General features: G+C 35.5%; 2 long non-coding RNA genes across 2 annotated transcripts; both read left to right on the top strand.

Annotated features, from left to right (window-relative positions):
* Nucleotides 1-4,502: 4,502 nt before the first annotated feature.
* LOC119792133 lies at nucleotides 4,503-6,841 on the top strand. The gene is made up of 4 exons (XR_005281943.1): nucleotides 4,503-4,582; nucleotides 5,860-5,994; nucleotides 6,114-6,281; nucleotides 6,763-6,841. It is a non-coding gene; the product is annotated as an uncharacterized LOC119792133 (long non-coding RNA).
* Nucleotides 6,842-9,878: 3,037 nt separating this feature from the next.
* On the top strand, nucleotides 9,879-11,080 carry LOC119792120. The gene is made up of 2 exons (XR_005281941.1): nucleotides 9,879-10,039; nucleotides 10,161-11,080. It is a non-coding gene; the product is annotated as an uncharacterized LOC119792120 (long non-coding RNA).
* Nucleotides 11,081-13,119: the final 2,039 nt, after the last annotated feature.

The raw sequence follows: 13,119 nt of genomic DNA on the forward strand, positions 1-13,119 counted from the left end.
GCATAAATAAAAGTACTGATTGCAGTTTTCCAAGTGGTGCAACGCTTGAGTAATAAAACAGCAACTCATGCCTCTGTTATTGAAAAAAAAAGGTGGTAGGAAGATTCGCCTGCCACCATCCATCCATCCATCCATCCATCCATCCATCCAAAGCCATTAAACTGAAAAGACAATCTAAACAGAAAATCAAGAGAAAGCGTAATTAACAAAATCATAAGAATTTTTTTTTGCTTGTGCTAGAAATCAGAGGTAAAATAAATTGAATGAAATAAAGATGATCCTGGTAATAATAATAAAAAAAAATTATAATAATCCATTAAAAGTCCATTACGCCTCAGAATCAAGGATTAATTAAATCTGACGTTGGGGTGGACAAACACTCCTTGCTTATATATGCCATATTTTGGGGAGATAACACGTGAGAGGTGGGACTAATGCAAACCTTTTAAAAGCTCCTGATAGAGATGCTCTCAGCAGCAACAGGTCAGATGCGCGTAAAGATGCGGTCTCTTCAAAGACTCCCACTGGGTAAGAATTATTCTGTAGCGCACATTAAACAAATAGCTGAGAAAATTAACATGTAATAAATATTAGTATAACTGTTTTATTTCAGCCTTATTGGTGTGCGCTTTCTTCAGTTTTTTCGGTAAGTATTTATTTCATATTTGAATTAAATCCTAGAACATCTGTTTTCATGTGTGCGTCCTTTGGTGATCTATGCGACTATTGGTTATTTTCTGCGCACATCTGAGAGTGTCTGCTCAGGTAAACGAAAAATACACTTTTTCATTCATTGATTTAGGCTTTTTTTTTTTTTTTTTTTTATGTAAATTTGAATAGGGGGGTGGGATCTCCGTAGGAGTCTGTGGGTAACATTTTCTTCCCTCTAGTAATATGAGAAAAAAAGCTCAGACTTTTCCGCTCGCTTTTTGAGCGCGCTGCAGATGCTTACGAGACGGCGCAGATACAAAGCCAAGCGACGCGTCTGGTACCTTTTTGGACGACTTGCTTCTTTACTAAAGGGCGGCTTTAATCTGAGTGAAAAGGGTGGATGAGGAAAGTAATGCGTGCAGGGAGCGGAGCGGGGGGATGACAGATACCAAAAACGAGCAGCTGTGGCTGCTTTCCAGTATAACCACTGATGCGTCCGTCCTCCGTGCGCTGTGAAAAGCGTGTGGGATGGAGAGAAGAGGAACCGATATTAACTTTGGATGTTTTATCGAAACCGCATATGGAGTTATTTTTAATTTTTCTCCCTGTAGGCCTATGTGGGCGGTGAGTGAGCTTAATGACTCAACGATAATGTGGCAATGCCACAAACCACATTCTTATATCTGTGTGGACAGCTCCTTTTCCCTTTGTTAACCAATTTCTCTGACAATTTTAATCTTTAAGCATCGATTAGTAATAGTTAAGGTCGATGTGTTTCTATTTAAAAAGGACTTCACAAGTGATATTTTTTACACGTTAGATATTTTGTCAAAGAAAACACCTATGCGTAAAACTGCGTTCAAGTCAATGTTAAATCAATCACAGCGTTTGTGAGACTGAGATGGGTTCTTGTTTCTCTTTGCCGTAAAGGTTGTACTGTAGGGATGGGAATTCTTGCTCTTTTTAGAGTTCAAAATATTATGCATTGGCTCCCTAAAGAGATTCGGTGACTCCTCTTGATTCATGATTACAGCATGTTTAAAATAGATGATTGTATCAAACATGTATTTAGATTAAACATCAAAAGCTGGAGCAAGAGCTTCTGAAATACGGTGCAACAAATTGTAAATGCAATAATTTTAGTCAGCTCTTAGTGGACTGTTTTGTGTTTTGCTGAGGTCATAGCCTTTTGCAAAAACTGACTCATGGAACTCTGGGCTGTGGACCTGTGAGGTTGTGATGGCATGGGCGATGTTCTAGATCAGGGGGTCACCAGCCCTTTTAATGCTGAGGGCTACTTCATGAATACTCAGACATAGGGCAACCGATACTAACAAATGAACTGGAGGAGTCAGCATTCACCTAATCTTCATTCAAAATAAACATATTTTTATTGTTTAATTTACAAATTTTCTTTTAGATATTGTCATTTTGAAATCACTATAAATACACCAGCAGATGCTGAGGACCCCCCATGTGGTCCTTGAAGGCTCCAATGGGCATCAATGTGTGAGAGGCACTAGTTGCAGTAGACACTGGAACCTTCAATAGTTGTCTGTTCATTTGCTTGTCTTTTTTTTCTTCGAATTGCACCGATAGATGCATAGTTTGGATATGTTTGTTCAGGTTGTTGGTAGAGACTGCAAGGTGGGACATGTTCACTTTGCAGAACCTACACTCTGCCCTTGCACTTTTTTTGGAGTTAGAATGTGTCCAGATTTTGCTCTGGTGACTTTCACTCTTGATTACAGTGTGCAGCCTCTGCGTGCCTGCCTATCACTGTTGCCCAGGGCTGCTGGAAGTCATTTTGAACAGGGTGTGCTCTGAAAATATATATATTTTTTGTTTGGACAAAAGACCTATGAGCCTATTTTGCTTATTTAAAATACAATAAATAAAAGTAAATAGATTGAGATTCACTACTTTATTGTTATATATACTTCATTGCACGCAACCAGGGACTGTAACACACAGACATCATCAGTTCTAAGGTGTATACGTATATGTGCTATCAATTAAACTTTACAATAACACTATAACAACGTAGATTTGGTCAACTGGCATGAACCTGAGTCACTGTGTTTGTCACATGTGACTCTATTAGCTCCAAAATCATTTTACTCAAACCACAAGGAAAAATTCTATTATACTATTTAAAGATTATTTAACAGTTATAGGCATCCATCACACAAAGAACACAGCATCAAAATATAATACTATGGTTACATTAAAATGCACAAATAGATATGAAAGTGATCAGCCGGACCATGCTCTTACTTTGAGCTATAAGCAGGGTGCCCTGGTTATACGCTGGGTCTGCTGGTGCAACTGCCATCAGAGACGGGTGGACAGTCTCCTCACTCCAGCCATTCTCCATTGTTGTGGTTGCGGTACTACCGTTCTTCTTCACTGGTGCTGGTTTTCCAAAAAAAAAAATTAGAAATGCGTTTCTGTGCCATATTTCGTCCTTGTTTCTGTCAGACTGTAAATTTACTAGTCTGCTGCTGCAAGTGGGATTCTTCTTTTCTCTGTGACCACTAGCTTGCTTTATGTTGCCATGACAATGTAACTTCCGTGAACTTGTGTTGATTAGGTTTTAAAATAATTAAATAAAATCCAAATACATATAACAGTAAAATGAAAAAGGCAAAATACTTTGCACAAATTTTATAAATTTGTGCAAAGTATTTTAAAAATGGTTTTTGAAAATCCCCCTCTGGCATCTAGAGCACCCCCACTTCCTGCGGCCAATCTGTTGCCTAGTAGCAAAAAGATAATTGATTTGGACCCTTGCTTGATCTTTCTGCATCAAGTTTGTGTGTTTTTCTTGTGCATGCATGGCTTCTCTTCTGTACTTTGAATTAAACATGACTGTTAGGTTGATTAGTGACACTCAATTTCCCTACCCTATATTCCCACGGCAAGGGACAAATCTTAACCAAATCACTGTAGTTATTTTAAATCAATAATTCAGACCATCATTTTAGCAAAGGATACATTTTTTCACTGAAGTTACTTTTTGCACAAATGTAAATTAAAAACTTCACATGTTGACCTACTGAGACTTTTGATTATTTTACAGATTCTGTGATGAAAATCCAAGTGGTATCAAGTGCAATGTGAGTTTTCTTTCTGTTTGAATTTTTGCTCATTTGTGTATATGGTTATTCTTAAAGGGAAAATGTTTTATCCTGTCATGAAAACCTATTAGTATCACTGTCTTTTTTTATTTTATCACATAAAAAATCTGTGGGATAATTCAAAGCGTGTCTGGTACAAAAGAGGCTCTCACTAACTGATAGATTCAGAAAACTGTTGCTAAATAAAGAACAAATATTACCAAGTCAAGATGAAGCACACAATAAGATGGCAGCTTTAAAATTGACTGAAAAAGTGGTTTAACCAAGTATTATGCTATAAGCTTGTTTCTTCATTAAGATGGTTTTGTTCTTTCTTGTTAATATGATGATTGTTGTATGTAATTTCTGTTAAAATGCTTCATCATGATCTAAGTTTTGTGCTTTACAAAATGGTAAGGCTCCTGGAATCCCTATGTGGCTGAAAATCTTACATTTTTGTTCTGTGGTAAAGTTAGAAATAGAACTTTTTTCATATTTCTAGGTTAAGTAGTTGAATCAAACTAGTATAATTCATTGATGTTTATGAATGTTTATTGATAGGTGTCACAGTATGCTCTGTACCTGCCATCGTTATCTGTTTCCCCAATGATGGATTATTTAAATGAAAAGCAGATTTTTTTACCACTTCACATTTTTAGATTCACATCACCGAAGTACTAAACTTTTAATGAGTTCTAATATTCATGACTATCATTTGTGTTTTGAATCCAGCAGAACATCCTCCTGTAATGGAACAGAGTATGATACCTCAAAGGATACATGTTGTCCAGTCCACGCTGACAGAAAAAATGGTATTGGCTCTTTTTGTTAGAAACTTGAATTGTATAAAAATTGAGAGCTTTTCAATGAAATGTATTTATATCCCCAATGAATCATGTCACATGATGTGTAAATAGCATTTTCCACATGCTTTTTTAAATCTGAAAGCAGACCCTTTAACATATTGATGCAATTAGTCAATGGAACAAACATAACTATTCCTACCAATTACATTTTGCCTCCTATTACCTAAAAGTATTCATACTCATTTTGTTTATTGTATCAAGAAGGCCAATTATTGGCAATGGCAATGACAAGGTCGTAGTATAGCAATATTAAGAGTTAATGAGTCAAATACTTTATGCAACAGTCTTCCACTGGAGTTGCAACGCCTTTGGCTTCACAGATCTAAATTTTTGAAACATCTTACAGGTTATTCATTTAATTACTACTAAGGCAGGACTGTGCCATTCTTACACAAATGTTCATACAATTATATTTTAAGGGTTGTCCAGCTGCATTGTGAACCTCTGCCACTTTTTCATGTCTTATCAAGCTTATGACAGATACATGTTTTGTGATCTGGCCTATGTTTAGCTCCATCCATCTTCACATCAACTCAATCTGACCCAGTTATCTTACACTGCAAAAAAAAACAAAAACATCCCAACTGCAAGACAAGGTCACCACTTCCTCAGTTGAGAGCTTGTATTTATAATGTGCAGTGTCTCACCAGAGAGTGCTGTTCCAAAACACGCAACATGGCAGACTTTAAAATTAGACTTTCCTTCAAGAAAGTGCTTTTTTAAGCTAGATGCAGTGAAAGGTTTAGTATATAATTTTTCAATTATTATGACACAACTAACAGAACCTTGGGACCCTCAGGGAGCTTCTTTCAAATGTTTTTCTCAAACCCTCTTCACCTCATTATTGCAAAGAGGCAACAAACCTTTTGCGTTATCTACACAGCCAAGATAGTATGTGCATTGGTCCCTAACACTGTATGTCATTATTGATCGTTATAAATGTTACCACAAATATGCACTATACCCACATTTCTGTTTATTTTTAGGAAAAATGGAAAATATATTTGATCTATTTATATATATATATATATATATATATATATATATATATATATATATATATATATATATATATATATATATATATATATATATATATATATATATATATATATATATATATATATATATATATATATAAATATATAAGACAAAAAACATATTTAGTTGTAATTAGTTGTTACTATTATGTGTTTTGTTTTAATGGACCTTTGCTTTTTCAGGTAAACTGACAAAGGGTCTCAGTGAAAGAATGTCTCAGTGCTGTGGGCTAGAAGCTTACAACCCTCTGAATGAAATATGCTGTAATAAAACTGTGAAACCAAAACCTTCCCATGATGCCCAGTGCTGTGGGAATGGTAAGTAAACCTGGAGACATCTAAACGTTTTTATGCAATTCCTTTGGAATATACATTCTCAACCAGATCTTTGGTAGAATTTGGTTGATATTCAGACAAAATGTGAATCCTTTCCACAGAGCCTTACGATCCAAAGATGAAACTATGCTGTAGTGGAAACCCCCAGATCAAGCTTTCTGCTTACCATCGGTGCTGTTATGGAAGTCAGTTCGACCCTCTCATTGAAAAATGCTGTCAAGATAAATTTCCAAGGATACAGCTAAAAATCAGTGATTTTGACAACTGTGGTAAGCTGCTACCGACTGCAACCATTTTGTTTATTATTATTGTTGATATATACATATACATACATTTATCAACATACATATTTTGACACATTTAAAACAAACATCTCTCTAACTGTGATCAAAGGGGAATTCTTAAGGTGACAGGAAGAATAATGTGTATCTAAAAATATTTTTTATATCAACTGAATTCTTCCAATTTAGCATTTTGCTTACTTCCTGTTGTCCACTCCTCATACTAATAAAAAGATGGATGCACTAATAAATGATGGATGCACTATGACATCAACAACAGATTCTTAGGGACAATATTTTTATTCCATTTGAACATCTTTCTTGCAGTAAGCTATATAACAAGCAATAATTAAAATGCATGTATTCCTTCTTTGGAGATTAATACTAGGGAGTTTATGCTATTATTTTGTAATCTTTAATCAACTTTAAAGGATTTTATATGTATATTTACTAAATGTTTACCTTACAGTAAAAAACATCAAACTGGATGGACATCAAAGCACCTGTCAAGGGTATGTAATAACTGATAGTTTTTCAACTTGTGTACCAAATGTAAAGCATGATATTTAAGTTTTTATGTTTACACTTTTATTTTTTTAAGTTAGCAAAATGTAAGCCATTGAAAACATTGGGTCTGATGCAAGAACTGTTTGTATTAACAAATTTGTTGCTAGGAGAAAATGACACATTCACAATTCTTCTCATGTTTCCTATCAGTCAGCTGTTATCCAAACCTAGTTTCTCACTAAATGAATCCATTTTATTATGCTACATCATGTATGCAACTCTGCAATTATATTATTAGTTGCTGATGACAGAATTGTCTGTCAGTACACCTGCAACCGACATGTCGCTATTCAGGGGAAACTGGTTTCATTTGTTGTTTTGTCAAAAGAAGAAACAGTCAGCGAGCTCTATGTGGGATTATTTTACTGCTGAACTAACATCTTAAAAGGAAATCGACAGAAAGTTCAGAAACATGCTATTTGAAACCATTTTAAGGGTAACATTTGGTGCATTTAAGGCTAAATTTAGTTCACTACATGATGCAGCACCTTGGCTTTGTTATCACACAAATGTGGAAAGTTTGGGTTTAAGTCTGTCTGGATTTGTGAAATTAGTTTCAAAGTTGAAATTGAGATTAATTGAATTCAAATGAATTGAAAATTTAAATAAATTGAATTTAGAGAGATGGGAATGGGAAGACAGATGTGGTCTAGCTGGAGATGTACATGTAAGGTATCAGACTGAGGACCCAAAACTCAACCTGACACAGGGGTTGGCAGTTAAAAGATTTATTCACTGAGCTCTGCAGGAAAAGCAGGGAACTGATCAGCAACAGGCGCAGGAACCTCTGGAGAGGAGAGATCAGGTTTCAATGGATCAATAAGAAAATAAAGCCGCTAACTTTCTCAAAGTCCCAAGGGAGGAAAGGTGACTAGGTGTGGGCTCCTAAGAGAGTCTCAGAGAGGCTTGGTCCACCAGTGATGTCACTGTAGCCTTTAAGAGCAAGTGTAACAATACTCAGTTAAAACTAAAGTTCAGAGATGTGCAGAGACTCACTCAGTAAAAGGTTAACCACATTGGATTTCCAAGGGATAGACTGGGCTTGTTAGCCCAGACACCTAAACAGGTTTTTATCAAATACAACTGTCGCTCCAATACCGCGAGGGGACGCCGGATATTTACTTGCCAAGACCCTTCAATAATCTAACACTGTCATGATATATATGTATTTCATTTTGAACTTCCACATCAATGCCTTTTTGCGCTATTTGCATTTAATCACTGCTGCACTTTATGAATGGAAATGTTCTTTTTCACTGCTAAGCTGCTGCTCATTTACTATTGGAAAGCTGTATAAACAAAATGTTGTTTTTTATACGCTGTAGCTAAATCTTCAGGTCTTAATATCAAATGCATGTCTTTCATGCAAGGTGTCTAATCGCTGTAATTGAATCAAATAATTTTCTGAAAGATAAGACAGCTTGAGCTCGCTCTCCTGACTTGTTTTGAAACTCTGATGTGAAATGTACACTGCACAGTTGAGTACTTGCAGTAGGTGCCCAGTCAGCCCTTCAGATGACTGGCAGCCATATCTGATGACGTTCATTCTCTTTTGGTAAGCGGTAATAATTGCCATATAATTGTCACAATAATTGTCACACCCGACGGCTAAACTTATGGGCGTTATCTGTGATGCGCAGGGGACCAGAGCTGGTGCTCAATATGGTCACGGCAAGATTCCAATGTCTGTGACGTCAGCTACAAGGCATCTATAGGTTTTTAATAACATACCAAAATGTATTATGTACAAGCTTATGTGAAAGCTTTCTGCAGCTGAATTTGACCCCCCCTCTGAGACTAAATTAAATACGTTGAAATATGTACAATTGAAAAGGAAGGCATCACAAACATCACAGAAATGGATACTCAAAAATATTTTTTTTCCTTTCCTTTTCATTTAGACCAAGGTGAAAATTGTGGCTTGTTGCAGTATCATGATAACTTTCAGTATGGTATTTATATGATATTAGGTTTTATACTTTTCTTGGATTTTTCCCAATTGATTTTTATTACTTTCTTTTTCCCTACTTCCAGCCAAGAATGCAGGTGTGATGAGGTCAGTGGAGAAACTGAGGTAAAATTATTATTCCAGCACATTTGTGATTGTAGAAATTTTGCCTTTTTATCCATCTCCTCTCTGTAATTTCTATTTTCTTCCTAATCGATATTGTTGTTTTTGTGTTTATGTTAATATAGGTAATAAACGAAAGGTTGTAGTGGAATTGACATTATTAAGTACTAATTTAAGTTAATCGTTTTAAGATGTTTTAACATTCCTAAAGTCTTTCACTTCCTTCTGATGACTCCTGTCTTGTTATTCTTTTACTGAGTTCTGTCCGTAATGTTTATTTAATTCTTCTTTACAACACATGGGTCCAGTAAAAAAGTCCAGTTTGTCTATAATTCCTGAGACATGCTGTCACACTTAAACCTGAGAAAACTTAATACTCTCCACATTACTAAATATAGATGTTTTTCAAGAAATAGTCAGGAAAGACATTTGATAAGATCAAACATTTGTCTTTTTTCCCTTTATACACTGCTTCAAAAAATAAAATAAAAGGGAACACTAAAATAACACATCCTACATACTTTGTTCTGTACAAAATTGAGGTGCCGACAACAAAACCACACAAAATTCATCAATGGAAATCAAATTCATTAACCAATGGAGGCCTGGATTAAGGGTCACATACTCAGAATGTCCTGAAAACAGGTCAAAATGAGTCTCGTGTAGACTGTATTGTGTGGACTTTTGCCCTGTGTCATTTCACTTTATTACAAATAACTTAATTTCTGGACATCTATGGTTTGATCTCTTTGTATGCATGGTTTTTATTGCTTAGTGGGGAAGATGTCAATAACACCTAGAAATATATTTACTGAGACGTGTATCAATACATTGTTCGTATATTTTTATTAAAAATGTGTGTGTGTGTGTGTGTGTGTGTGTGTGTGTATGTATGTATGATTTGTATATGTATATGTATATGTATGATATTATTGCTTCTGATACAATTGTGTTTTATCCAACTTTATATCAGGTTTGCTGTAAGAGTACGACTGAGAAGTTTGTGTATCTTAAGAAGGATGGCTTCCAATGCTGTGGTCATCACTACTACAACACTTCTTTGTGGACTTGCAACAGCCCAAGTTACAAGCTAAGCCCCAGGCTGACGGTATTTGGTTATTCTTATACGTTTCCTAAAAGGGCAACAATCATTATTTTTTAAAAGTCAGGTTTTACATTGTTTCATTCAAATGTATTTGATCTTCTTTTTTTTTCTTTCTTGATTTTAGAAACTGAACACCTGAAAGGGAAACAAAGGCATTACTGATCTTGATTTAAATCATAATTTTTATGCTCTAGACATTGCTTTAGCCATTTATTTCGTATAAGCTCTTATCTGATTAAATTTTTTTGTATTTCTTTTCTTTAGGATTCATCGGTTAACCTATGCAGACAAAAAAATGGCTGCTGCAATACTTTCGCCCAACACTATGAAAACACCTGAATGAAATGCATCTCTAAAACTATAAAACATGGATGTCTTTAATGTGACTGTAATTTATTTCCTAACCCTGATTCCAGTCTTGCATTCAGCATTTAGTAGGTTCCCGCTGTCTGGTACCTCATGCTACATAATTAACTTTTTATCTGTCATTTTGACATAGCTAAGGACTTGTTTGCTTTCCAAAGCCAAAGAACCAGTTCTACACAATGTTACAAAAAACACGAATGCTTAACAATTTTTTAACTGTATTTGAAATGTATTCAGAGGATTGCAACACAGGTTTATAGTTTATGTATTCAAATGAATGTTTTTTTCTTTTCTTTTTTCCTTATATATGCAAATGCTTTCATTTTGAGTGTGGTTTTAAACCAGCCAGTTGTTTTGAATGTGCTTTAAAGCCAGTTGGATCTGTAGGACTAATGTTGCCTTTGATATATCTTGTAACTCTAAGATGGAAGTGACACCTACGATAAGATCACTATGCTTTCAAGTCAGGAAACCGTGACATCTGATAATTGTCCTGTGTTAACAACCAAATAATCAGATAGCATTTAAAAATGTTTTTTTAAGGACAAGGAAGTGTTTACATTTAAATATTTACAGTACTGTGTCTGCCACTGTTTACCAAGATGCATACCAATCTAACTTTTACTTTGTTTTTACATAGACGTAAATATAGAACAAATAAGCTCTGATCTGCTCAGTAAAAAAAAAAAAACAACTTCAGGGCGTTTTTGTTGTTTTTATGGTCTGGGATCTATAAACTCAGATTAAACAAAATGAACCAATATTTTTATTCACATGGCTATAATGAAAAAGTCTAACAAGCTTTGCAAATGGAGTCATTAAGTTTAATTATGTGAATTATGCTTTATCAAACAAATGTGAGCTAAGCTATATGTAGATGATAAAAACAATTTACAGAATGTATAGGAACATTTTAAGCCATTCAACTGATCATCATAATAAATATTAATAATTATAATAAATTCTATATAATATAATAATTATATTTATAATATAAAGATAATTTTTAGGAGGCATATTACAATGTAAAGTATCTCAAAGAGTTCTCCCTCTTATTTTCTTTCCCTTTTGTATACCATTCTTTCTTCTGTGTCAGAAGAAAGAATGGTATGGTATACAGGTGCTGGTCATAAAATTAGAATATCATGAAAAAGTAGATTGATTTCAGTAATTCCATTTAAAAAGTGAAACTTGTATATTATATTCATACATTACATACAAACTCATATATTTCAGATGTTTATTTTGTTTAATTTTGATGATTACAAATGACAACAAATGAAAATCTCAAATTCATCATATCAGAAAATTAGAATATTACTGAAGACCAATAAAAACAAAGGATTTATAGAAACGTTGGCCAACTGAAAAGTATGAACATGAAAAGTATGAGCATGTACAGCACTCAGTATTTAGTTGGCCTGTATTACTGCAGCAATGCGGCGTGGCATGGAGTCGATCAGTCTGTGGCACTGCTCAGGTGTTATGATAGCCCAGGTTGCTCTAATAGTGGCTTTTAGCTCTTCTGAATTGTTGGGTCTGGTGTATTGCATCTTCTTCTTCACAATACACCATAGATTTTCTATGGGGTTAAGGTCAGGAGAGTTTGCTGGCCAATTAAGAACAGGGATACCATGGTCCTTCAACCAGGTACTGGTAGCTTTGGCACTGTGTGCAGGTGCCAAGTCCTGTTGGAAAATGAAATCTGCATCTCCAAAAAGTTGGTCAGCTGCAGGAAGCATGAAGTGCTCTAAAACTTCCTGGTATGTGGCTGCGTTGACCCTGGACCTCAGAAAACACAATGGACCAACACCAGCAGATGACATGGCACCCCAAACCATCACTGACTGTGGAAACTTTACACTGGACTTCAAGCAACGTGGATGAAGTGCCTCTCTTCTTTTCCTCCAGACTCTGGGACCTTGATTTCCAAAGGAAATGCAAAATTTACTTTCATCAGAGAACATGACTTTGGACCACTCACCAGCAGTCCAGTCCTGTTTCTCTTTAGCCCAGGCAAGACGCTTCTGACGCTGTCTGTGGTTCAAGAGTGGCTTGACACAAGGAATGCGACAGCAGAAACCCATGTCTTTCATACGTCTGTGTGTGGTGGTTCTTGAAGCACTCACTCCAGCTGCAGTCCACTCTTTGTGAATCTCCCCCACATTTTTGAATGGGTTTTGTTTCACAATCCTCTCCAGGGTGCGGTTATCTCTCTTGTACACTTTTTTCGACCACATCTTTTCCTTCCCTTCGCCTCTCTATTAATGTGCTTGGACACTGAGCTCTGTGAACAGCCAGCCTCTTTAGCGATGACCTTTTGTGTCTTGCCCTCCTTGTGCAAGGTGTCGATGGTCGTCTTTTGGACAACTGTCAAGTCAGCAGTCTTCCCCATGATTGTGTAGCCTATAGAACTAGACTGAAAGACCATTTAAAGGCTTTTGCAGGTGGTTTGAGTTAATTAGCTGATTAGAGTGTGGCACCAGGGGCCATCAATTTTGAACCTTTTCACAATATTCTAATTTTCTGATATGATGAATTTGAGATTTTCATTTGTTGTCATTTGTAATCATCAAAAGTAAACAAAATAAACATCTGAAATATACGAGTTTGTATGTAATGTATGAATATAATATACAAGTTTCACTTTTTAAATGGAATTACTGAAATCAATCTACTTTTTCATGATATTCTAATTTTATGACCAGCACCTGTAG

Source organism: Cyprinodon tularosa, unplaced genomic scaffold, assembly GCF_016077235.1.
Source record: "Cyprinodon tularosa strain WSP-4 unplaced genomic scaffold, ASM1607723v1 ctg41, whole genome shotgun sequence".
Lineage (NCBI taxonomy): Eukaryota > Metazoa > Chordata > Actinopteri > Cyprinodontiformes > Cyprinodontidae > Cyprinodon > Cyprinodon tularosa.